This window comes from Otolemur garnettii, unplaced genomic scaffold, assembly GCF_000181295.1.
Source record: "Otolemur garnettii isolate 467f Iridium unplaced genomic scaffold, OtoGar3 scaffold00005, whole genome shotgun sequence".
NCBI classification, from domain to species: Eukaryota; Metazoa; Chordata; class Mammalia; order Primates; family Galagidae; genus Otolemur; species Otolemur garnettii.
This window is the reverse complement of record NW_003852400.1, coordinates 31,940,667-31,966,849: the sequence shown is the minus strand read 5'-3', so window position 1 is coordinate 31,966,849 and position 26,183 is coordinate 31,940,667. Positions and strand designations below refer to the sequence as shown.

At 33.6% G+C, this 26,183-nt stretch overlaps 1 protein-coding gene across 6 annotated transcripts in view; it reads left to right on the top strand.

Annotated features, from left to right (window-relative positions):
- Positions 1–26,183, top strand: part of DGKB (diacylglycerol kinase beta) — a 694,453-nt gene that overhangs the window by 370,438 nt on the left and 297,832 nt on the right. The window lies entirely within an intron of this gene.

The following is a 26,183-nucleotide window of genomic DNA, read 5'->3' as shown; positions in this document are numbered from 1 at the left end:
TTGAGCAGCAAAACATGTCACTTATAGAAATTAGATTCTAGAGGGCAAAAGACCCCAACAATGGAAAAACAAACAGAAGCTCTTAGTTATTGAAAGGGAGTTAAAAGTCCAAGGGCAGAACAAGTCCTTTCAAAAGTGAAGCTGTCTAGTGGTTCTTTTGTTGATTCTATTTCCTGTAAGTTAACTGATTCTTCAAGACAAGCTCGTTCAAGATCAGAGCAGTGAGTCTCTTGGGTGAAGGAGACAGCAATACTGAAAGCCAGAATACTCAGAGGAGGTAGGAGTTGTGGTGGGCTTTGAGGGATTGATGCCAAACAGCAAGAGAGTGTTATAGTTGGGGTGCACTGTGATAAGAATGGAGGTCTGGATTATATCATATTTTCAGTGATGATGCATAGACATTTTACAGATAGTATAAATCAAATCTCAAATTGAAATTTGTGATCTTTGTATTTCTAGCAACCGTCTTTAGGACTCCAACTTTTATTAATACATTTTAGGGTCAGCAAAGTAACTATTACCAAAAAGTATTTCAGAATCACAAATTAATACACAAATGACAGTAGTGTTGTGTTTGGCTTTTTAAAAAGTAATCTACTGCACAATATTATTACTTAGGAATGTAATGGCTCAAATCAACCATTTTATTTTGGCACAGCTTTGTAGGCTGAGAATCTGGAAAGTGCACAGCTGGGTGGCTCTTCCTGGAGTCATGAGCATGAGCTCTTTCTGGTGGACGGGGTTGAGGATCCAATTCTGTAAAAGTTTCTTCCCTTTCATGTCCATTACCTTGATTTTGCTTGGTCTTTCTCTCTCTTCAGGATGGAAAAGCCTATATGTCCTCACCAAATGGAGGCCCCAGGGTAGTTGTGTTTCTTATGTAGAAGCCACCTTACCCAAACAAGACTTTCAAGACACAGGTGGAAGCTGCAAGGCCTAGAATGTCATTTCCATTACATTCTGTTAGTCAAGTCCACATGCAAGAAATGGAATTATACTCTATTTTCACTGGAGTATGATGTGTATGAACAGGTAGGGAAAGAATTAATAAAAGTCACTACTGAGACAAGCTACATTGGCTATCCTCCTGCACCTCCAAATTTGATGCAATTCCATAGGCAAAATAGGTTCCCAAAGACGCTCAATCTTACCCCATTATAGCATCTGTTCAAAGTCCAGACCGCACTGTTTAAATCTCTATCAGTGAGGCTCGTGAGTGCACTTCCTCTGATACAGCTCCATGTGTATGATTCTTCTTGAAATAAAGGCTTAATAACTGAAGAGGCAAATTATCCTCACCCCATAAATACACCCAACACAAAATGGCTTAGGGTGATAGCAACAGACACTTCATTCAAGAGTGAGGAGATGCAAAGCACATAGCAGCCCCCAGGTTCATGGCAATTCAGAAACCCAGCAGAACACATATTTTCATTTTCTTGTTTATAACCTAGTTTGGCTTCCTGGGCATGATTCTCTGAGCTCTTTTTCTGCTGTCTGAGTCATTATCTTTTTCAGAGAGAGCTATCCATGTTTTTTTCATGAAGTAGTTTTCTTAGCCTGCTACCTTCTCAATGTAGGTTGAGGGTTCAATTACCTCTCTTCATTTTGTACAATCTCTGTCCTTCTCAACCAAACTAGAAGACTTCCTATAAAAGCTTGATGTGCTCCCTATGTATGAAATTCTAATTCCATTACATTAGATAAGAGCCCTATCCATACACCTCTTCCTGATGGACTTTTCTCTAACGTGGTTGCCTATGAGGCTGCTGTAGGACAGTGCTCTTAAGTTTCTTAAAAACCCTATTAATTGGCAGAGTCTCTAAAGCACACTTTTAAGAGCTTCAGAAGTCCAAGCAAACAGACCGTCAAATATTTTTGAGGTCTTAACAAATAATCTTGCAGTCATAATCATGTGATTTTTGTACCCTAAATTCATTTGTTAAGAGTAGTACATTGGATTTCATCTTTTCCCTGAAACCAGATCTTACCTTGAGAATCTTTTATTGGGGATGTCTGGGGATGAGAAACAGTTTTACCTTCAAACTATATCAAGCTCATTAATATTTTCTCTAACTTTTTCTTTAGAACTTCTAAGTTCCTTTATCCCTTTCTTCTTTGTTTGCTAACATAGCAGTTGGATGATGTGAGTGGACACTTTTGTACATTTTAGTTATAAATTTTTGCCTCTAGTTCCATGAGTTTATTAGATATCATTTCTCTTTTACATGTAACAAGAGGCAATAATGTTGTTAAACGTTTCACCACTATACAACAGAACTCCCCCTTTTCTCTAGCCCCTGACATTATTTTTCTGACTATCATTCAATACGTTACCAAAAAACTCCTTGAGGCCCTGAGAGTTTCTGTCCATCAGCCATTTCTAAACCAATTTCACACCTAACTACCAGGCATCATGTCTACAACACCACTAGAATGCTTATCGTTATCTTTAGGAATTATAGGTATTATTTATTATTTATTTTATTACTGTTTACAGTAATAGTAAAATGAAAATGATGGAGGTTAGGAGATTTTATCAAATATATGGAAGTGCTACTAAAAGTACAACTTGTATTCTTGAGCATGCCACTTGAGCAAAGATTGTAACAAAAGGAAAGCGTGGAACTGCTGAGGCTTGTCCATTTTCTTACCTTCAATCTTTACTCCAGTATTAAACATAGAATAAGGGTTCATTGAAGAAGCAAATTAATAATAAATAGTGAACAACTTTTAAATTCTAGTAAGTATTTTATTTGAGAGACTGTTCAATAAAAATAACATGAAAACCTTTTGAAATTTTCTATCAAAAAGGTAAAGGCTAAGATACTTCATTTATTTTTTTATTTTTTGTGACATACTTTTTTCTTTAAATATATTTTTTATTTATATTTATTAATTTTAGGTTAATGTGAGGGTACTAACAACCAAATCACAATATTTGAGTTTGTTAGGTGGAGTCCCTCTTGTAGCTATGTCCTATACCCATATACCCCAACATTGTGCCCATTCACTGGGAGCACCCTAACCCCCCTTTTTGCCCCCCTCTCTTCTCCTCCCTCCTTGTCCCCCTCCTCCAACTTGAATTGAAATGAGTTTTTCTCCTATGCGGGCATTAATTAGATTGTCTACTGGCTACATACTAGTATTGAGTACATTGGATATTTGCTTTTCCATTCTTGCAATACTTTACTGAGAAGAGTATGTTTCAACTCCCTCCAGGTTAATACAAAAGATGTATGGCTGAATAGTATTTCATGGTATGCACATACTGTGGTTTGTATATCTATTCCGGAATTGATGTGTACTTAGGTTGTTTCCATATCTTGGTGATTGCAAATTGAGCTGCAATGAACAATCTAGAGCATATGTCTTTATGATAAATGATTTTTTTTTTCTTCTGGGTAGATGCCTAATAATGGGATTGTGGGTTCAAGTGGGAGGTCTAATTGGAGTTCTTTGAGGATGCTCCGTGCTTCTTTCCAAAGAAGCTATATTAGTTTTGCGTCTCAACAACAGTTTAAAAGCATTCCCCTATCTCTACATCCGCACCAGCACAACTAAGGACACAACAGCTAAAGCAAATAGACAACCTTCAAAATGGGAAAAGATATTTGCATTTTATGAATCTGACAATGGCTTGATAACTAGGATCTATAGAGAACTCAAAGTGATCAACAAAAAAAAAGAACTAACAATCTCATCTATCACTAGGCAAGAGACATGAACTGAACCTTCTTTGGGGAAGATAGATAAATGGCTAACAAACAAATGGATAAATGCTTATCATCCCTAATTATCAGAGAAGTACAAATCAAAACCATTACTGGGGTTAGATATTTAACCCCAGTAAGATTAACCCACATCACAAAATCCCAAGGTTAAGATCATTTATATGGGTCAAAAGAATTAAAAGGCAAAGGTGTGAATAAAATATGAAATATAAGAAAAAATGACTTATTTGATTCTTAAAAGTTGGTATTGATTTATGGCAAATTAAAACATATGTATTTAAAAGTTAAAAAATGTCTAGAACATATAAATTTAGAAAGCAGGAAATATATAAAATATTGAGACAGGTCAGAACAAATTTGTAAATAATAACTCTGCAAGGAAAAATAGAAGTGGTTTTGATTCAATGTATTTGAATTTCTAATACTTGAAGTTGACTTTTAAGAGAAGAAATGTGTTTTCTTTTCAATGCCAGTGCCAGAGAGAAATACTGGAATAAGCCATGAGTCTGATTCACTATGATAGTTCTCATATTTTCTGTTGCAGCGTGTGAAAAATATTTAATCATTCTATTTTTTATCTTACTACACTGGGCCGTGCCTTGAGAAACTTCTACCTTTTACTTTTCAGAAGAAATCTGATTTCTATTTCTAATACTATTTAGCATTAAGGTTAGTTTACGTAGTGTAAAGTTTATATACTAGGAATCTTGAAACATAGCTCTGCCACCAGCTCATTAAAAACCTATGAATAATCCCATTTGTGATGTTTCCTCAGTTTCCTTGCTTTGGAATTTTCGAAGAAGATAATCTGTGGGGCTCTGCTTTAATGGTTTATGTTAAACTTTTCCTTCCCTGGCATGTCCTCATCACCACTTTTGGTATTCAGGAAGAGCAGGACCAGAGAGGAGAGGAATCAAATGAAAATGAATTGTTTGGGAGTGATATTGAGAACCAATAGTAATGATGTCTTTGTAAGTCATGGTAGCAAAAATCCCACTTATCTTTTATTTGAAGAATTATTCCAAATGAGCAAAGCATACTGTAAAATGAAACTATATATATTTTAACCAAATGAAACTTACTTCTTGCCAAAGCTGTTAAGTTCTTTGAGGATTCTCCATACTTCTTTCCAAAGACGCTATATTACTTTTGAATCTCAACAACAGTGAGACTCAGCCTCCAACAACAATAAGAACTATCAGCCTCCTAAATGCCGATCCAGAACTAAGTTATCTTTTTGGATGGGAAGAGAACCACACACAGTTAAAGGGGCAGAAAATGATTTGGAGCATAGATAAATTTAAAATATTTGCTACATTTTATCATTACCGTACAACCTTAGAAACTTGTGCAATGTCTTTCACTAACTTAGTAAAAAGAACTTGAAATCAAAATCACAGATTTCTATGTTTAGAATCAGGCCCATCTTTTAGAACTTGTGCCTTTTTCTGTTTAAAGACTTTGGATGAGAACTCAACCTTCAAATGAAATGAAAACCCTTTACCTTTTTATTGTCAAAGTTCTTGATGTTTACACACCATGTTTTTTCTTTCTTTCTCAATACCCTGTTTCCAGCTCATCACAAAGTGATTTTTTTTCCCTCTTGACCATACTTACCAAATACAATCTATTCCTAATATGTGAACAATCAGTAAAATCAAAGCAAGTAAATAAGCTCTATTAATGTATAATGTAACTGGTAAATTTGACATTTTTGGCCTGTTGGAATTAATATTTTCAAAATATTACATAATACAAATTAGTTTGGCTCTCTTATTTGCTAGTGAAAAGCATAATTGTGTCTATAGATAAATTCTCTAGCACTCATTAATAAACGTATTATACATGTTTATGCAGAAAAAAACCCTAAATTGGCAATTTCCCCAAATTATTTTCAATAGACCTTAATTCAGATGATTTATGTTAAATTAAAAAAGACTTTCATTCTACTCCTGATACTTCACTAACTGGTTATGTTATTCTCTGAATCTCTGAGCTTGAATCTCTAAAATTTTTTCAAGTTTTAAAATTGGATGGCTTGTTCCTATCCTGATATTTTTTTTAATTTCTATAACTGTAATAGTATAAACTGTGTGTTAATTAAGTTGGATATATTAATGTGTCCTTAGATGAGCAAATTAACAAATGGAACACTTGATTTTGTTATTATATTTGAATGAGATTTAAAGATATTTAAGCAAGATAAGCATTTTTAACAAATATGATTTAGGAGATCATTTAGGGGCAAATTTGTTTCACTAAGATAATGTTTATTTGCATTAAAAGATACTTTTCACAAATTAGGGAGAAGTAGATATAAATTGCATATATTTTTAAATGGAAAATATTTCTATACTGGACTTCCAACTGTCAGAAACAGTAAATCAATATTTGTTTCCCATGTATTTTAAAAGTATAAGAATGTGGGGTGGCGCTGTGGCTCAAAGGGGTAGGGTCCTGGCCCCATATGCCAGAGGTGGCAGGTTCAAACCCAGCCCTGGCTAAAAATAAATAAATAAATAAAAAAGTATAAGAATGTAACTAGTAAAAGTGGAATATAAAAATCAAAAAGTAAATAAGGATATCGTATTAAGTATATGTTTGCATCAATAAAGTTAATACAAGTTTATACAACAAAACTTGTACTTTAAGTGCTAGAATACCAGCTGTCTTTTCATGAGTGGTACTGGGGGATATAAAGTAATTTTGTCAACATTCAGTCATATTTCATGAATAAGATAGCCAGCCATCTCCTAGAACAGGAGGCACTTGGAATGGGTTCAAATACCAGTAGAAACCACCTATTGATTTTGCAATATTGCGCAATCTACCTAACATTGTTAAATGTCACTTTGTTCAACTATATACATGGTAATATCCAACCTTTGAAAATGTAGAGAGTTATTGTTAATTTGGGGTGATGCTGTGAAGTTCCAATTCTTGTCCTCTCTTTCCATGCCATTCATTGTTTTCTGGATTGTACAGCAAAGGCCGTTACGCTCCCCTATGCCTGTTGAGTGGGTATTAAATACAGTGACACATTCTAATAAATGCCCTGTTAGAAGAACCCAGGAAGCCAGAGCTGAGGAAGACACTCTCTGTGAATGGGGAATGAAGTTCAGAGCTCCGTGTAAAGTTATCCCGAAAGTTTTATGCAGTCTCAATGTGCAGGGCCAGGGTTGAAACTAAAGATATTCATTTTCTTGTTTGTTTTTGTTACTTTCTCACCTTCTACAATCAAAACACCTTCACATGTTTTAGAAATACATTCTAGGGCAGCACCTGTGGCTTAAAGGAGTAGGGCACCAGCCCCATATACTGGAAGTGGCAGGTTCAAACCCAGCCCAAGACAAAAACTTAAAAAAAAAAAAAGAAAGAAAGAAAGAAGGAAATACATTCTTATAAGCTATGGAGACTTTTGTATCCTATCTGAAAATGTGACTGCATAATCACAAAAATTTTTGTCAAAGTATTATTAAATAAATCTGAAGCAGTTCTACTCTCATATTCTATTTTCAACTCTTCTACAAAGAAAATATTGCTTTGATTTTCAAAACTTCAAAGAGTCTCTGCCTCTTTGTCACTGATATATTCCCAGTGAGTTTTAAAGAAAAAATAAGATAGTGAAGGGAATAAGGGTTACACAAATATTATAATTTTTTCCCAAGCAAAGCATCTATATTTTAATTTTGTCATCTTTGAACCTAACACAGTGTGTGATATACAGTATATGTTCAATAAATACATGTTTTTGCTTGATCACTGTCATTTGGGTAAAAGAACCCAAAGGTATTATTTTTGTAAGGAAATAAAAGCCATTTGTAAGTGGAAACAAATACCCATCCATCTTACTATTGTATGCTCTTTTTATATTTTTAACATGCCACTGAGATTTATCTTTATAAAAATCCAGGAGCAAACTACTTCACTTATTATAAATTTGGCCATATGTGTATTACTTCTGTAATCTACATCCGAAATTGAAAAACAAACTTTATGCACATTTTATAAAACATGGACTATTTATTTGTTAAAAGTAAGTCCAGAAAATGCTACTTCAGTAATTTTTTAACCAATGCAAGTCAGTAGCTTAAATGTTAATTTGAATGTCTACAATCATGAGTATTTCGGATATTTAGGAAGTCATTATTCTAATGTGTACTCAACAAGCACATTGATTAGAATTAATTCACCACAAAAAGTCTCCAATAATTTTTAATGTATAAGTTTTTTTTTCCTCTTTAACAATAGCCTGAAGCTCTTTTTCTTTCTTTCTTTCTTCCTTTTTTTTTTAATGTGTAGTCAAATAAGCAACAAATTTGCTATTAATCATTTCCTGATTGAAATCAATGGTCTGTCAATAAGAGGCAACTCACATTACTAAAAGGGTTTTACTGAATTGTATGTTTTCTTTTTGCCTTGGGAATGCTTTTTCTAGCTGTGTTCCCTAGAATGGATTGTGAATAGTTGTTTTGAAGTAGTGCCTGCTAGTTTTAAAGAGACACTATAGGCTACTCTGAGGGTATTAATCAAGATATGCCCTAACTTTCTTTTGGCATTACAATATTTGGACATCTGTTCTGACTCCTTATATGTGAAATAAAACTCATACCAGATAGTGGAATAAATGAAGGGTTTCATTATCTTAAATGTCATAACATTTGTTTGAATTATCATGTGTAGATTTTAAATGCTGAAATTGTCATCTTGGTTTTGTTTCATCTATTTTGCTGTCCTTTCAAATGATTATCAGACTGAAAAAGTCTTTTTTTTTCAATTGCATTAATAATTTAAAAGAAATAATTTACAATTTTATGTCATAACAGCAAAATTGTGGATGAGCTGGTAATTTCTAAAAGCATAAATATTTTACTGAGAAACATACCCTTTTAAATCACAAAAGGTTTCTTGTTATAATGACAGTATATTTAGATACAAATAATGCATTTTAAAAGAGCCATGTGTTGACCATTATTATGGTTCTCTTTGTGTAATGGTATTATAGATTCGTATGTGTTCTCTTATTGAAGTAGTTTCCATTGTGTGTATCAGAAAGGATTTGTCTCTGCATACAATGGTACCACTGATTAGTGGGGACTCCATCTACAAAATCACGGGTCAACTTGAAGTACAATAGGAATATATTGGAGCTTTTCATTTAAACAACAGAAGATAAATAATTTATGGCATATCTTAACAATACTATCAAATTTTACTTAAATTGCCTCTTAAACCTTTGCCTTCGTAAATACTGTTACTGATCATGTGAATATAACTGTTTGGCAGGAAGCCACAGAGCACACGTATCCAGTCCACTGGGTTACAGCACTAGCAGTTCTGCGTACCAGTCTCTAGTTTGTTTTACATTCTCAGCAAAATAAAGGCATACAAGTTTACATACATAAAATGATTTAACTAAATTATGGAAACAAACCATTTTACAAATGTGTAATTTTGAATACCTTAAAAAAGTCATAGGAGCTTTCATCCTTCTACTCACTTTGCATATGCGTTGTCATAGAATGAGTGATGTTTTGCCTGGCAAAACATGTCAGTCCAAGATGCCCCATAGGACTGCAGTGGTGAGGGTTATTAAAGGGAGTTGTAATTCTTAATTGGTGAAAGCTATTTCAATTGGCATTGCTGATTTGAAAAGAGGTGGAAAAAGTTATAGGTTAAATTGATATTAATCTATTTGAAAAAAATGACTTTTTTTGATGGTGGTAATCATACTGATGATTTTGATGGTAATAATACTTTGACAAAAATTTTTGTGATTATGCAGTCACATTTTCAGATAGGGTACAAAAGTCTCCATAGCTTATAAGAATGTATTTCTTTCTTTTTTTTTTTTTTTTTTAGTTTTTGTCTTTGGCTGGGTTTAAAATCTGATTTAAGATTAACGAAAAACAGAAAAAATAATCCTAGTCGAAGCGTTCCATACAGGTTGTTTCACAGTGCTTATACATTTTGTTAGGCATATAAAATCTGGTGGTTTTCTAAAATTATAAATACTAAATAAACTAAAATATTGAATGAACATATGAGATAAAATGCTAGATAGTAAATGAGCTAAAATACTAAATTTATATAACGGATAATATACTCATTTAAGGAAACTTACATAAGGCAACACATTTTAATTATATAGCTACTCTAAACAAGGGGAGCTTTTTGTAGTTTTATATAAAGAGCATTTTCATATACTATTTTTATATTTTCAAATGCCCTGAAACATTGAATTGAATGCACTGGTGCCAGGATCTCATGAACTATTTTGGCCATACATGTATTTACAGAACTAATGTTTGATTGTGGACTAGGAGTAAGACACATTTCAGTTTAATTACCTTCTGATAAGTACATAGCCAAGAGATGCATGTGGCCAAAACACGTTAACCACAAAGGCTGCATGGTGGATACATTTACAGTCGCACAAGGCTTTCCACGCAGCAATCCTCCCTTATCTGCAGGGCAGTTTCACCCTCCATGGTGACAACTGCCCAGAGACAACATGGACTAAGACAAGAACAATGGAAATAAAAAGTTAAAAGTAGATTGACCGGGACTGGCCAATACCAGATGTAAGAGAAAAAGGAAGAATGAGAAATAACTCTGACCCAGAGCCTGTTTAGCTGGGAGGAGGACAATGACATCACCGATGCAAATAACAGTTCCGCTAGGAGGATCCATTTTTAGGTAAAAGACAGTACTGAGTTTGAATTTTTAATGTGACATCTGTATGGCAATATCAAACATGGATTTTGGAACATAGAACTGAAAATCAAGACGGTGGTCAAGGCTGTAGGTATTGACTTAGATTTTATCAGGATAGTTGTAAACTGTAGAAAACGTGGAACCAAAGATGGGGATGTTAAGACTACAAGGTTGGAAAAAAGGGCCGTCAGTGCTCAGTGTCGCCAGGGTCAAGGGAACCGTCCTGAGAACGTCTTCTTAATTCAGTGATTTGGGATTGTTCTGTCAGCCTGTGAACTTTCTAACGACTTGCATTTCTTATCAAAACTGTCAATGAAAGATGTCCTATATCACTAATCCTGGCCTTGAAACAAACATAAGGCATATTTTCAAATGCTTATAAGAATGAAAGAAAGTAAGGAAAAAACAGGGACAAAGCCAGTATCAAATTCGCATGCATATAATTCATTACTAAACAAAATGTTTTAGGTCTTTTTTTCCCTTAATTTAGTCAGTATTTGTATGAAACTTGCAAGCAAAGATAATGTTTTTTATTGATATATTTAAAATATCATACAGTTTGTTATTTAAAAGTCTCATAATTCATAAAGTCAGAACTCTGCCACTTTTCTTGATGATAAATTTCCAGTGTCAGTTTTGCATTAGCTAAGTCATATAAAATAGGAAATAATTAATATTAAAAATTTTCTATATTGATGGTATTAGTTTACCTCTTTCACCAAACTTATTTTCTCACACTTTACATTGACCTCAAAAAGAAGAAATGATTTTCTTGGGTACTGTTGCTAGCAAATGACAGGAAAAGGATTCAAAGAAAAGACTTGTTGATTCTGAAGCACTAGTTTGTTTGATTTTCTTTAACAAATGAAATATTAAGTGATTGTTTGTTTGACTCTACCAAATAAAATAAGAATCAACATTCACGCTATAATGAGGTAGTAAAATCTGATTTATTCACCATCATATGTAAGCATTCTATAAATAGTTGTGAGATAGTTTATGTTAAGATTTTTATTTAAACATGAATCATTATTGGCAGCTTTCAAAGGAAGATAAATTCTGGAAAGATATTGCTTTGTTAGTATTGCAGCAATATTTCATACACATTTTTATTTGAGATTCTAATAATAATTTTAATATTTTCTCATTAATACAGTCTCAGTTTTATCAGAAACCATCAATTAATTTTCCTCTTTGTTCAATTATTTGAAAAATTATTAACATACATAATTATAGATACATATAAGGTCATAGGTGCAGAAATAAATAGGGTTTTATCTATTTATCTTTTCAAAGAATTAAACAGTAGCTACTATAGTCAACTGGTATATATTTCATAATATTTTTGGCAAAGCTATTATTTTCTGTGTGTGTGTGTTTGATTTTACATATGATTTACACTTGAGTCAAAGTCAAGACTCACTTGGAAATGTTACATGATTAAAACTCAACCTATCATTATGGAATCTTGGTTCTTGAGTTCACCAGAATGTGCTTTTTATATAAGTCTTGATGTAGTTAACACAATCATGTGCATTTGCCATTTTGTGCACTTAAGGAAAAAAAATACTATATGTTGCATTTTGTTTTGTTTTGTTTTGAGACAGACTCTCACTATGCCACCCTGGGTAGAGTGCTGTGTCATCACAGCTCACAGCAACTTCAAACTCTTAGGTTTAAGCAATTCTCTTGCCTCAGCTTCCCAAGTAGCTGGAATTGCAGGAATGTGCCACAATGCCCAGCTATTTTTTTGTTGTAGTTGTCATTGTTGTTTAGGTGGCCTGGGCCAGGTTCAAACCCACCAGCCTCAGTGTATATGGCTGGTGCTGCAACCACTGTGCTACAGGCACCAAGCCTAAATTTTGCATTTTAATAACAATTTTAAGAAGCAAAAAAATCAATATGACAAAAGAAGACTTTGTCATCTATGCTGAACTTCCTGTTATTTCTGTCTCAGTGGGAGGGAAAGTATCAATCTAATTACCCAAGCCAAAACACAGTGAGTCATGCCAGATCCCTTCCTCCCCCTTACCACTCAAGCAGTTCACATCCAATCAATCCCCCAGTCTGGTATTTATCTCTCAAATTTTTCATGAAGAAGTACTTTTTTGCTTTGTGTACAACTACTGCTATAATTCATCTGTTATATCGTCACCTCTCCGATATTGAACTCACCAAATGAATGATCCCTTACAATGCCCAAATAACCATTCCAAGATGCAAATAGGATGTTCTGTTTAAAATATTTCATGGTTTCTTATTTTTAGAATCAAATCATACCCCTTTAGATGATTATAGGTCTTTCTTTTTCAGACTCACTTCTGTGGAATTAGAAAAAGAGAGTTATGACACAGAACCCTACAGAAGGTCATTTCAGAGGGGAAAACTCAGGGAAGAGTAGTCGGCTAAGTAAACTGAGATAGAGGAGCTTAGAAATAGGAGGAAAACAGGAGTTAATCTTATCCAACTCAAGGAAAGAAAATATGAAGAAAGTATAAAGAAGATGACAAAATACGGAGGAGGTAGAGAGAAAGAGAGAAAATTGCCAGTAAAATCAGCATTTACTTTATACTGGAGTGAAGGAAAATACCAGACTTTAATAAAACGGGGATTGAGTGGCAGAAGAAGCAGCACAGAGGGACAACCTTGTCAATACCTGGACTAGCCCAGGAGAAAACAGACTGCAGTGGGTGAGGGAGTCAGAGGAAGTCAGCAAGGAAAGATAACAATTTTAGTCAATATTTTTAAAAATTTACATAAAAGGGAGAGAGGAAAGTGGTAGTGTTTTGCAGAAACAAAGTTAAGGGAATTGTGTTTAGATTATTGATGCTTAGACAATTTTAAGTAAGGAGAGGATGAAAATAACAGGAGGGAAAGAAAATACATCCAAGAAGTAGGTTCTTATGAGATTAGGAAGGAATAAGAGTCCAGCACAGATGGGGGGCTTAGAATAGAGGCGGGGAAGTCCCCTGGTACAAGTGACAGAGGGAAGGAGAGCAGGGTACCGATTTGAGAGGTGTGAAGAATGTCTAATATATCAAAAAGGTCAAAGTCACTCTGTGTGAATAATATTGGCCAACAAGAGTGGAGAGGACTTGAGCAGATTCAAAACCCAAATCAGAAAGATCAGACAGGGAAAAACATGAGGTCTAGAACAACTGTGGAAAATGATACAAAGCCCACATTTTTGTCGAAAGAATTTGATTGACAACTCCCAAACCATTAAGTTATGAATATTCAATTCTATTGTAAGGGGAATAGTTTTATAGTCTTCTAAAATATTTCATCATGAAAAATGAATGTCCACAGAAAGAAGATTTCACAGAACTACAATTTTAAATATTTACGAGTACAAAAGTGAATAAGTAAAATTCTTGAAGTGCTTGTAAAGAAAATAAACCTCGGAAGTTCTCTTTTGGGGCAAAGTTGAATTTAAAGGAAGACCCCAACAGAAATTTTCATCAGTATTCATATTTCCCTTGAACGTGTGTTAGCAGCTCATTTTAGTCTGGTCTGCCCCCTAATCTCCAGGTTCTCTGAACTCTCCAATATCAACAGACCTCCCTGGCTTCCCTTTTACCACATCCCCATCTTGATCTTTCCTCTCCATGATACAGCCCTACAAGATATGTCTCAAATACATTATGTTCTTCTTAGTGAGCAGGCTTCTGGGAGCGTGTAGTTCTCTCTCAGGTAAGGTTTTCTCCAGAGAATCGGTCCAGAAGGCATCTGAACATCGTCATTGCAGCAGACAAGGAAAAGGAAAGAAGATGATGGGGCCAAAGGCAGCGGGGGGAGCTGTAGGTTCTTGGATGTTAGCAGTTTATGACTTATCACAAATAGTTAAAAGTTTGTATGTTATAACTTTTCAGGGTTATATGTCTTAACAGTCAGCCACTATGACAAATTTTTGCAGAACACGCCATACTGAATTATGTGTGATGCCTGCTCAAGGAAGAGACGTGGGTGATATTTAGAAGTTTAAGATTTTGTGTCTACATAATACATGTACAGACTTTCCAGGAACACGTTAGGGGGAGATTCATGATTTGTATGAAACATTAATATTGAATTTGCAAAAGATTACAGAGATAAAATTAATATGGACAATATGTCTATTGTCCATTACTTCTGCATGCGCCTACCGTCTATTTCACACTGATAAATGTGATAACTGTATTTATGTATTTACAACCAATTCAAAATATTTTTCCGTGCCTAACATGAGTGAATATTTTAAATATTGGTAAAACAATGTCCAATATATATTCTTCCTTTGTTTTTTTTGTTTGTTTTCCCTCGGGGTTTTAAAGCTCAAGCATCTCCTCTGTCATAGACTACAGCTCCGCTAGTCCCCCCACAGACATCTGCTTCCACCCAGGGTGTGAAACCCGCTGAGAGTATTGCTCCTGTCCCGACTACCCACAGGGACATTACCAATAGATTAATGAGAGCCCCATTTGGGGGTAGTAAAAGCAAAGATTAAGAAAAGCTGTTTTCCATTATACTTTTTTTTCCCTTACATATGTTTCTAGCCAGATAAGATTTTCATTTTTATGTTATATCGATAACATATTAATTTCTTTTTTAAAATAATTATTTTTTATTAAATCATAACTTTGTACATTGATGCATTTATGGGGTTCAGGGTATTGCTTCAATATACAATGTGAAATGTTTATATTGAACCAAGTAACACATCCATCACAGTTATGCTCATTTCTTAATAGTTTTGAAATGTACCATTGCATCATGCACATTAGGTGATGTCCCCCCAAATACCCGTCCTTCTCCCATATCCCCTCTCCCCACCCCTCTCTCTCCTCTTCCCTTCCACTTTATGGACTATAGTTATGTTTTCTTCTTAGTAAAGTACCCCAAGAGTGGAAAAAAAGGTATCCAATGTACTCGATACTACTATGAAATCAATATATAACCACCTACACAATCATACGAATGGCAAAGCATAGTAATTTCATCTCTGTAATCTTTTGCAAATTCAATATTAATCATCTATGAAAATGATGCCACAGGTCTTTATTCCCTTTTGAAGGCTAGTTTACTAATGAGAGCGTGCTTTCCTCACTCCATATGATGTTCTATGCACCATTAAGGCATAAGGTAAAGGATGTTGGACTCAAGTCTTCTAACTTAAGCTAGATAAATGAGAAGTCTCTAATTAGAGCCTCAAGCTATTAATTTACTGATTTTATTTTCTTTAATTACTATGATTATGTAAAAGGACATTTAAAACAATATTCTTGAGAACAAAGAATAAGTACAAATGCTGTTCATCATTTAAGTAGGACCACTGTATATCATTTTGCTTTCTAAGACCCCGTAGGAACTACATCATTAATTACATAAAATCTTCCATTAGGTGAAGAATATAATTATGGATACAAGCAGCTTCTCCTGGTTTTCTCAAAAAATATATATTGTTTCAGAAAATACAGGATGACGATGGAATTAACAGCAATAAATGTTGAAATAAAGAATGGGGATGATTAGGTAGGTATGGAGGAAACACCATGAATCCTGGATTAGGGATTTAAAGACCAAATTCAGTTTCAATACTGGCAAACAGCTTAATCTCAGAAAAGTCCCTTAAAAACAGCTATTTTCTTTCTAAAATAGAAATATTAACATATTCCCTGCTTCTGTTTTATTTTAAAGGTAAAATCTAATTTAACAAAATGAATGAGATCAAAATGTATAATTTACCAGACAATCATTTAGAAAACAGGAAGCTCTGTATAAAGTTTTCTGATTTTAACCACAGAGAAAAAAATGTAGAAATCACCATTACAGAATTAGCAGACTGTATTCTCAGAGGAGGAGAAATGATTACCTATGTTTCAGTAAGGATTTTGTTTGTCTTCCTGGAGAAACAGCAAAGACACAAACTGTGGGCTTCTTTTCTTGGGTAGGACAAGTGGAGGAAATATCTTAGAAGCTGTTAGAGCAGCTCCGAGTTGGGTTAGAGCACTGGGCTCCTTTTTTACCCTTTGTATCTCTCTGCAATGGCTTTTATTCTTGGGTTCACAAAAAAATCTGTTGTACTTTTGTGGAAATACATTCATGCTCTCCTGTGAGCAAGATGATGTTGGTGAAGGGAACCTATAGTCTATCTACATAACCATTTCTAGTTACAAAGGAAACTAGGGAATTGAGGATTTCTTTGTTCTTTAGCTGGGCACATGGCTGCCTAGGTGAAAAGAGAGTCAAATAAATATGCTATCTGTTGTCACTTTGAGATATCTTATTGAAAGTAATCACACTATTGATTCTTTTTCAGATATAAAGAATATAATCATATTTTGGAAATCATTTCTATAATAAGTTAGAATCTTTTTGGAATTCTTAAGATATAACCTTTAGAGACAGTGGACTATGAGACGACTCAGTGTTTACATGTACGAGGCACAAATATTCTGGTTATGTTTTGGCTACTACAGCTTGATGATTTATACTGAGTTATATAAACCAATTAAGCCTCAGATTTCTCCCTAAAACAATATTTACCGTGCATATTTACAAAGGAGATAAAATAGAATAAAAACTATGTAATTGCAATCTCCACATTATTCTTGGTGCAACGTCAACACTATTGACATTTACTGATTAATGGATAGTATAGAGTCTTGCTTTCATATTTTTACATATCATGAAAATTATATAAGTTCTAGTTTTAGTTCTAAACTATCAGCCTGCTGTTCCCTGCCCAAATATAGTTTTACAAGGAACTTCTCAGACTTACATGCAGGCTTATTTCCTCCTTTACCTTTGAGATCCACTGCCATTTCTATTTACAGGTAGTAAATATATTTTTTATTTGTTGTTTTCTGCTAAGATTTTCCTATTTCTCTATACATGTTCACTTAGACTGCTATGCTTCTCAAATTCAGCCAATGGTTCTGACACAGAGTTTGATGGATCTTTTCAATGATTTGTCAGTTCTGTTCATCACTTGCCACCCTGACTCTCTTCATCAGTGATGCTCTCTCTCCCCAGAGAAACACATGTAATCTATTTGTACACTGCTGTTTTCTTCATCTCCTTTATCCCTATCAACTTGGACTAACATGTCCCTGGTTTTACTTGCACTCTATCAAAATTTAATAAGAAATTTGCAAATGTGTGCTCATTGTTGTAATTCAAAATCTGTCCTTCTCACGATGGCACACAAAAACACATAACAGCAATAATGAACACTACTCAGTAAGATACTCACACACATTGATACCAATGCAGCTATGAGGTACTGATATACCAAGGTTGTGACAACTTACTGAGTTGTTTGTATAGTGCTGCCAATGTAAGGGCACAGTGTCAAGTTCACAGACTTCATGGCCAGATCTCATAGGTAGAAAATTCTTTCACAGAGTGAAAATTAAAATCCATTCAACAGGAGGAAACTGCTAGGGACAGACATCTTGTTTGCAGCAAGACATGAATATTAAAGAGTCGAAAATGTTGAAAGAGAAAAGAAACAAATTATAAACAGATCAGAAAGCACAACTACCACTTGGCAGTCTGGATTCATTCCATGGAAAATGAGTAGTCCTATATACACTGAGGACTATTACATATAGGGCATGTGTTACTTAACAGAATGATTCTTGCCATTACAGATAATAAATGTAAAAAAGATTAATCTGGATTAAAATATAGATTGATGAAACATTTTGATCTTCATTAAATTTAAATATAAAATTTGATACATAATTCGTAGTGGAAAATATATTTATTTGAGATACATAATTCTTTCATAAGCCCCCCAAATTTTTTGTGTATACACTATACTGCCAATACGTAAATCTAAGCTTTTAGGGTGCTTTTTGATAAAAATGGCAACTACATTTTCATTTTCTGAGAAAACTCAGTTTCAAGTGTTGTGTTTTTTTGAATGAGAACGTTTAGCATTTATTTCATAATAAGAATTTTATTTATCATTTATGTATTTATATATATATACACACACACATATATGTATATATCTTAAATTGTACTGATACTCCAGTAGCCACTTTAATTATTTTATCAACTCTATCCCATAGATTTGTTACTAATGCTTCTTATACTTCTGTGTACACATACCTTTCCATTCTGCTGTAAGCATTGGATCTCAAGAGCTGTGACCCCTGTTTACTGTTTGCTTCTGTTTGCCTCTCTAGATCTTTGCTCTGCTCTTCTCCATCCTGCTTTCTACCTGGACAGTGTCCTGCATCAAGGACATCAGAGTTCCCTTGCCCAGTCTTGTTTCTGGTTGACTTAGCTAACTGAAATCCCCAACAGCAATTAGGAGGGAAAAAAGTCATATTTGAGTTCTGATAGTCCTAGATACCTCTATAAAAAGTCATCTTGGAGTGAATGTCTTTTCCTCTCAAGGCCATTTTCTCTGTGTAACTATTTCCTTCTGGGTCTGATACCTAACCCCTCACTTTTTCCCTTTGGAATTAATTATTTTGTATGACTTTATGTGGTTTTGCACATACTTTTTGAGTCTTTTTAAAATGATAAACAATCCTCCAATTATAATAGTGTATTTTTTAGGTTAAAGTCCATCATTTGTTTTTGATGGGATACCTGCTCTCCCTTCACTCATTATAAAGCTACCACTTTCCCAAGGGTCTTTTCATAAATAGGAGGGACTTGGAAAGATGCTAAAATGGAGACAGGCCTTATCTCACACGTAACCCAAGTTTCATTGCCCTCTGCTGCACAGTCATACAGAGTGGAGTAGCCATGTCCAATTGCTGAATGATTGGAGAAAAATTAAAGAGAACTATAAAATTTGACAGTAATGGTTTACACTGAATTATAATTATAACTTTTTCCATGATCCAATTAGCAAATACCAGAGAAATTAAATAATTCACCTGAAGCCTGCTTTTTGCAGGTAAAGACTCCTTTTTATAAAAGTAAACCTATTTAGGGTGGCACCTGTGGCTCAAAGGAGTAAGGTGGCAGTTCCATATGCTGGAGGTGGCAGGTTCAAACCCAGCTCTGGCCAAAAACTGCAAAAAAAAAAAAAAAATGAATATGAATTCTACTTTTGAATTCATATTTATTTTTCAGCCAACCCTATGTACTATTCTCAGAATTGGCTTTATTCTAAGGCATATGATCTTGCTCTCAGTCATGTATTTCTTCAAATCTCTAAATTTTTATTTGATAAATACCCTAGTTTTTTAAGCAGTGTACTTCAAAGCTAAGGAACAGACATACACAGTAGGTATCATCTGAGGTATTCACAACAGACAAAGTTGAGATATACAATTTGATGCTTCTGTGTTCCTATAAAATCACACACATGAATTCTGAAAGAAAGAAAATACAACCTGAAGGAGAAATGTTCAGGTACTTCACTTATGCTCTCATTCTAAAGAATTTGCACCATCCCAGGATAGTAGACACTGCCACTTATTTTTTTTATCCTTCAGTAATTATTATTTTCTACTATAAGACTCAAATTAGTAGATTATTTCCCTAGATATTTAGAATTATTGTTCCCATTCTAAATGACATTTTTGATTACTGTGTTTTAGCATGATCAATGCTAATTTTTGATTGTTATTCCTATGTCTTGATAACTGTTGAAACTATTTTCTTAATTTATTTCTTCTTTGATTTTTTGATTTTCTATACAGAACATATGACCCATAAATGGTAGAATTTTTAAATTTTCTATATAATACATAGAGCTTGCGCTTTTATTCTTGATCTATTGTATTACTAAAGACATTCAATGCAACGTTAAGTAGAAACTCAGCAGTAGTATCTAGGGTTAAGTAATCTTTTTTCTCCAGAGTTTTACTATTTGTTTTATGCCCATTTTATGGAGATATATATATATATATATATATATATATATATATATATCAACTCCATTGGACTTTGCAATGCCTCTTCCAATTCTTTATATGCCTTTTTGCCAAATTATAAATTATAAACATCATGTTAAATACAGAATATAAGGTGCATTTGAAGTGAGAGGATAAAAATAATGGTGGATTCAGAAAAAAATAATTATTATAAAATAATGCTTTTCTTAAGAAAACCTACTTTAATAATGTAATTTTCCCATCCCTGCTGTAATAAATCACCAAAACCTTGGTAGTGGTTTAAAACATAACATAGGTATTCTCACACAGTTTAAGGGATCATAAATCCAAATTTAGTATCCCAGGACTAAAATTGAGGGTCAGCAGCTTTGTGCTCTTTCCAGAGGCCTTATGGGAGAAAACATTTCTTGCTACTTTCAGCTGCTGGTGGCTTTCAGCAAGCTTTGCGTCATGGCTGCACCACTCCAGTCTCTTCCTCTCATTGCGGCCTCCTATTCTGTTTGCCTAATCTCTCGCTCTCACACACACTTTCTCTGTGTGTGTGTCTCTTTCTCTCCATCTCTCTCTCTCTCAGAAGGACATTTGTGAAGACATTTAGGTCCTACCTGGATAATCTCCTCATCTCACAATTCTTAATGTAATCATGTTTGCAAAACTTTTACCATTATTGGGTATAGGGTAAAATTTTTAGGGATTAGGACTTGATATATTTGGGGGTCACCACAAATCCTCCTACCTCTGCCCTCTGGTGCCTGAAGATTCATGTCATTACTGTCTTACTGTCTTACATGTCTTTACTGTGTGCAGAATGCATTCACTTCGTTCCAACACCCCAAATGTCTCAATCCTTTACGTCATCCACTCAAGTAGAAAATCTCATCTAAATGTCTTCAGGTCCAAGTCCCAAATCTCATCATCTAAATCAAATATGGGTGGCACTGGTATGATTCATTTTAGAGTAAATTTTTTTTTTTTCCATTTGTGGACCAGAAAACAACTTATCTGCTTTCAAAACACAGTGTTAAAAAAAGCATTATATGAAAGTAGTAGATACATCTATAGTGAAAAAAAGGAAAGTGCAGGGTAGAAAGGTACAAAACATGAACTTGTTCATATCTGAAAAAATTTATCAAGTCCTAGGGATTAAGACCTGACATAACTGAAGGGATATCATTTAGCCCACTACCAATGACTTCCTAAAAATGATATCTTAATTAATTTAAATGGAGATAGAAAGTCTAAGTCAATCACAAAAGTTAAAAAATGAAGCAAACTTAATTCCTCTAAAAAGTGCCACAACAATTCACAAATGATTCTTTAAAAACTTCAAAGTAGAAATAAATTCCATACATTATTAACTATTTTGGAAAATAAAGAATAAAACCTTCTGACTCTCTACCAATCCAGCACAATAGATATAAAATATGTGATAAAATCTGCCCATGAAATAATCACACTTGTGGCTACTATTGTAATTTTCTTAAATAAATATTAACAGGTTAAAAACTGTGCCTTACATAAATAGTACATTGAGGCAAAGATTGCTTATTACAAATGAGGAATGCATTATAGAACCGCACTCTGTCATGTAAAATCTCAATCTAACAAAGCTGTGAGAAACAAAATTTTCAGATTTTAATTGGTAAGAAATGTAACCTGAACTGACAAGCTCTTTGTAGGGTTACAAAGTGCAGTATTTGTACTGTAACTGTTGATTACAGTTAGCCCCTTAAATGTGAACTTATCCTTCTTTGAGTCAATATTCGTATGTATTAGTGCGAATATCTTTATGTGAAGTTTAATTACAAAGTGCTATTCCTGACCCTTTTAGTTTTGTTACATAATTTATCAGAATGCATAATATGACCTTTCTAAAATCCACAACATTTTGAATACCACAGCAGAACTTACTCCATGTGCTTCATCTTAAGGATTATGCAGTTTATTTGATTTACTATCTCAAAAACCAAAGAAGAAAATAATATGAATCTGAAAAACCTAAGTCTAGTTCTATAGTAATAACAGTAACAGTCATTGTCTTGCTATCTATATGCCAGGCACAGTTCTATGTAGCTTCCAGACATTAGAACACCATTTCTTCATAGCACAGAAGGTATTATGAATATCATTCTTATTTCAAGATCGGAAAATGGCAGAAATGAAAATCTAAGCAAAATTTTAAAGGACAATATCCAATAAATATTAAAACCCAGTCTTCAACCTCGTTGGTATAATATACGTAGATTAGATGGATAAAACTTAAATATGTAGTCCATACAGTAAGAAATATGAATGGACAAAAGCATACGCAAAGATGGTGGTGATTGTACACCTTTTCCAAAACTCATTGAATTCCACACTTGAAAATGGTGTTTTTTTTTTCTTTTTTTGCATGTGATAATACCTCAAAAAAAAAAAAAAAAAGAAAACAAAACAAAATCACCAGGAAACTTTAATAAAATAAACAAGAAATAGACACCAAAAACTTCAGCTTTTGAAATGTGTTTGCAAATTGCAATTATTAAAAGTAAAAAGCTTGCACACAAGGAGATATTAAAATTTATCTCTCCAAAATAGGAAAGAACTGAATTATTTCAACCATGAAAACTCAGATAACATGTGAGATTTAATTTAAAATTCTCCAATTGCATTTTGGAATAACTCTTTGATATTCCTTTTTAATTGGCTAAATTTACAATATATTTTGCAATAGAATGAAATTGAGAAGGCATTTAATATGGTGAAATAACTAAAAATTAAAATAATTTATCTGAAAAATTTTATAAAGACATTTGTGAAAGATTTTTAAAATGGAATAAAAGACATAGTACTTATGGCAATATTTAAACAGATATGTTTATATTTCAGTAAAAACCTTAGTATGAATAATCTCCTTCTCTTAACAGAATTTGCTATAGGCTCAGGTATTAAGCACTTATAGTATGCTTTCTTAATTTTAAATGTATGTAATTAGCAGAAAATAATTAAGCTTTTAAAAGTAATATCCTAAAATGCAACTTCAGAGATTTAGGGAAATTTTATTTTAAAAAGTAAGCCTATTTGGGAAGAGAAAATAAAACTCTTCAGAAAAATATCAGTGAAAGAGTATTTGAGAAAGATCTGGCTTAGACGCTGATTCCTTGGTATAGATGTATTTGAATATGGATAAATATATACCAAACAAAATGATTGTTTCCTTTTTTACAGTGAAGTTTAAACTTGTTTTGCTTGAATAAAATTGGTATATTTTATTTTTACCTCTTAAATATGATTTTTAATTAGTTTACAAAAAATTATAAGTTCAGGAAAGAATAAGATCTGTTTGAGTCAATAAATATGTATTTCAAATTTATGCAATATAGCCATATTTTAGCATCGCTTTTTCTTCAAGGAAATTCTGATATGTATATAAAATATGGGAACATCCCAGCTGTACACAGAGTGTTCCAATTCCTATACAGTCTCATTAACTCCATCATCATACTTTCAAGGAGTACCAGTATCCTTTTTTAAAGATAATAAATCTCTCAGGCTTGGAAGTGGAAATTCTGTCTAGATTCATAACTCCTCCATTCTAAGAAATTGAAGAGGTGCCTATTGAATTTCTGTTCCCTAAAAACTACAGTGCATAAAGTAAAGAGGTAAAATGTATTAAAAAATGCCATTTTAGCTTTCCGTTGTTTAATCTCTCTTAGAGGGTCTAAGTATCCCTGAAAGATGGCGGCTGGATAAGTTTGCAGTTTTTGCCAGTATTCTTTCAAGCCCATTGGGCAATGCCAAAGACACAGGGCCCCTCGTGAATTTGGGCTGAATTCTAATCCAAATGAACACCTGCTGCCGTCATTGTTCCTTATCAATCCTGTAGTGGGCAGTTCGACTCTTTTTTGGTGGTGGAGCCCATTCAGCATGAGTAAAAAGCCTGCCAGTGTTTCAGGCTAGGTTTTTATCCCCTCTCCACCCCTTTCCTAAATGATCTATTGCCTGAGTCTCTTGGAGATAGAGCTAATATTCAGTTTATCGTTGGCTATTTGTTATTCTATATTTCTAGCAGTTTACACAGTTATGGTTCAGTGTATTCACTGGTTTTTTGATATCTCTTTCTTTTCTTTACTTTCCTCTCCTCTTTTCTCTCACTTTTTCTGTCCTGTTTATGGTCTTTTGGAAAGGAAGATATATATTATTGTAAAAAGATACACATGTAAAGAAAATTATACTATACAATCTATTAAAAAAATTTCCCCCAAATTAGCAGAAATAAACTTTCAAGCAGAAATAAATTCCATGATAGTCTCTCTTTGGGTAATCAATATTGATCCTTCATTGTTATTACCTGATTCATATTTCTTTGCTTTTATTCGACTGGTCTGCTGGATGTAGGCATGTAATTAGAAGGTATTCAAAATTGATTTTGCACCAGATTTGGGGTAAAGTTGAGGTGAATGCTTTTTTTAAAACTTAATGATTATGCTACGTATATACCATACATAGCCCAGTCTAGATTTTTTATGTAATTCCATACCACTATAAGACAATGTTATATCTTAAAATGTTTCTGACTTATTAGGATTTAAAAAAGAAATTCTCTGGCTAATTTTTAAAGGTATTGGGCTGTGAATGTGAACCTCTTGAAATTCATACTTCCCAGCGAACCAGGAAGTTGACTATGCATATATTATAAAATTATGTCTTACATTATCAAACCATAGAGTAATTTTTTGGTGACTTTCATTATAAAAGTTACATCTATATACATCTATTTATCTCTTTTTGTCCTTCTCATTTGTGGATTAATTCAATCACCTGAAAAATTTTAGACTATCAGATATTTGGATAGAAACATACAGTAACTCTCTCTTTTACAGAAAAAAGCAACTCTCTGCCATCTGCAGTGGGCTCCGGTCCCTCTCTTGTGCCTCACGCTTTGTTATGCGTGAGTAAGCACATTAGCTTTTTCATTTCATTCATTAGACTTCTAATCCTTGATTAGTGTTTCTAAGATTCTTTCAAATACACAACTTCTTTATTTCCTTTGTGCTTGATTTTCTTTTTCTCCTCTCTCTACTCTGAAACAAAATTAACAGTTAATCACAACAGTAGCCCTTTTCTATTGAGATAACTGATAAATATATTAGTTTCTCATTTGAGTGATGAATCATGTGTGGATGAAGAATGGAAAATATCTTCTTATTTGGAATAATAAGGTTAACCAGAGTCAGTTAGAGCAGCATGTGCTTAAAAAGCTTGGATCACAATTTCCCACCAATCTCACACAGTCAGGGTGATTTCTGTCTTCACAGAAAAACTCGGAATGCATTTTCTTAAAGTAAGAGATATTCATTAGGATTCAAATCTGATACACTTGGGGTGTCAGAGGCAATTGTCGAAAAATAAATTTTCCCCTTTATTGTTTTCTCCCATTAAACAAGGTAAGCGGGAAATATTTCAGAAAGTTGCTAGAGGTATAAATAGTTATGAATTCCACATCTGAGACACGCTGAACAAACTCTGAAGTCAAATATTGCCCTTCCCTCTGCTAGAAAGGGACACTCACATTGTATTTTTACCCATAACTGATCTCAAAGAACTAGGAGCATCTGTACTTGATCATTTCTTCCCTGGGGTCGCCCTTCTAACTCTTGTTTAACCATATTTCTAATTACTATTGAAAATTTATCCTGATGTGCACAAATATACTTTGAGCATGGGGCCAAAATCAGTTATGTAATGAAATACATTAATTAAATGCAAATAAATATTTAGATGCAAATATAACAAGTAAGCAGTCATGAAATGAATGAATAAATTAAACTTGCACAGAATTTATGCGGATTATACATTTTGGCCTAATTTCAGAACATCTTCTTGACCACAATATTGTGAAGAA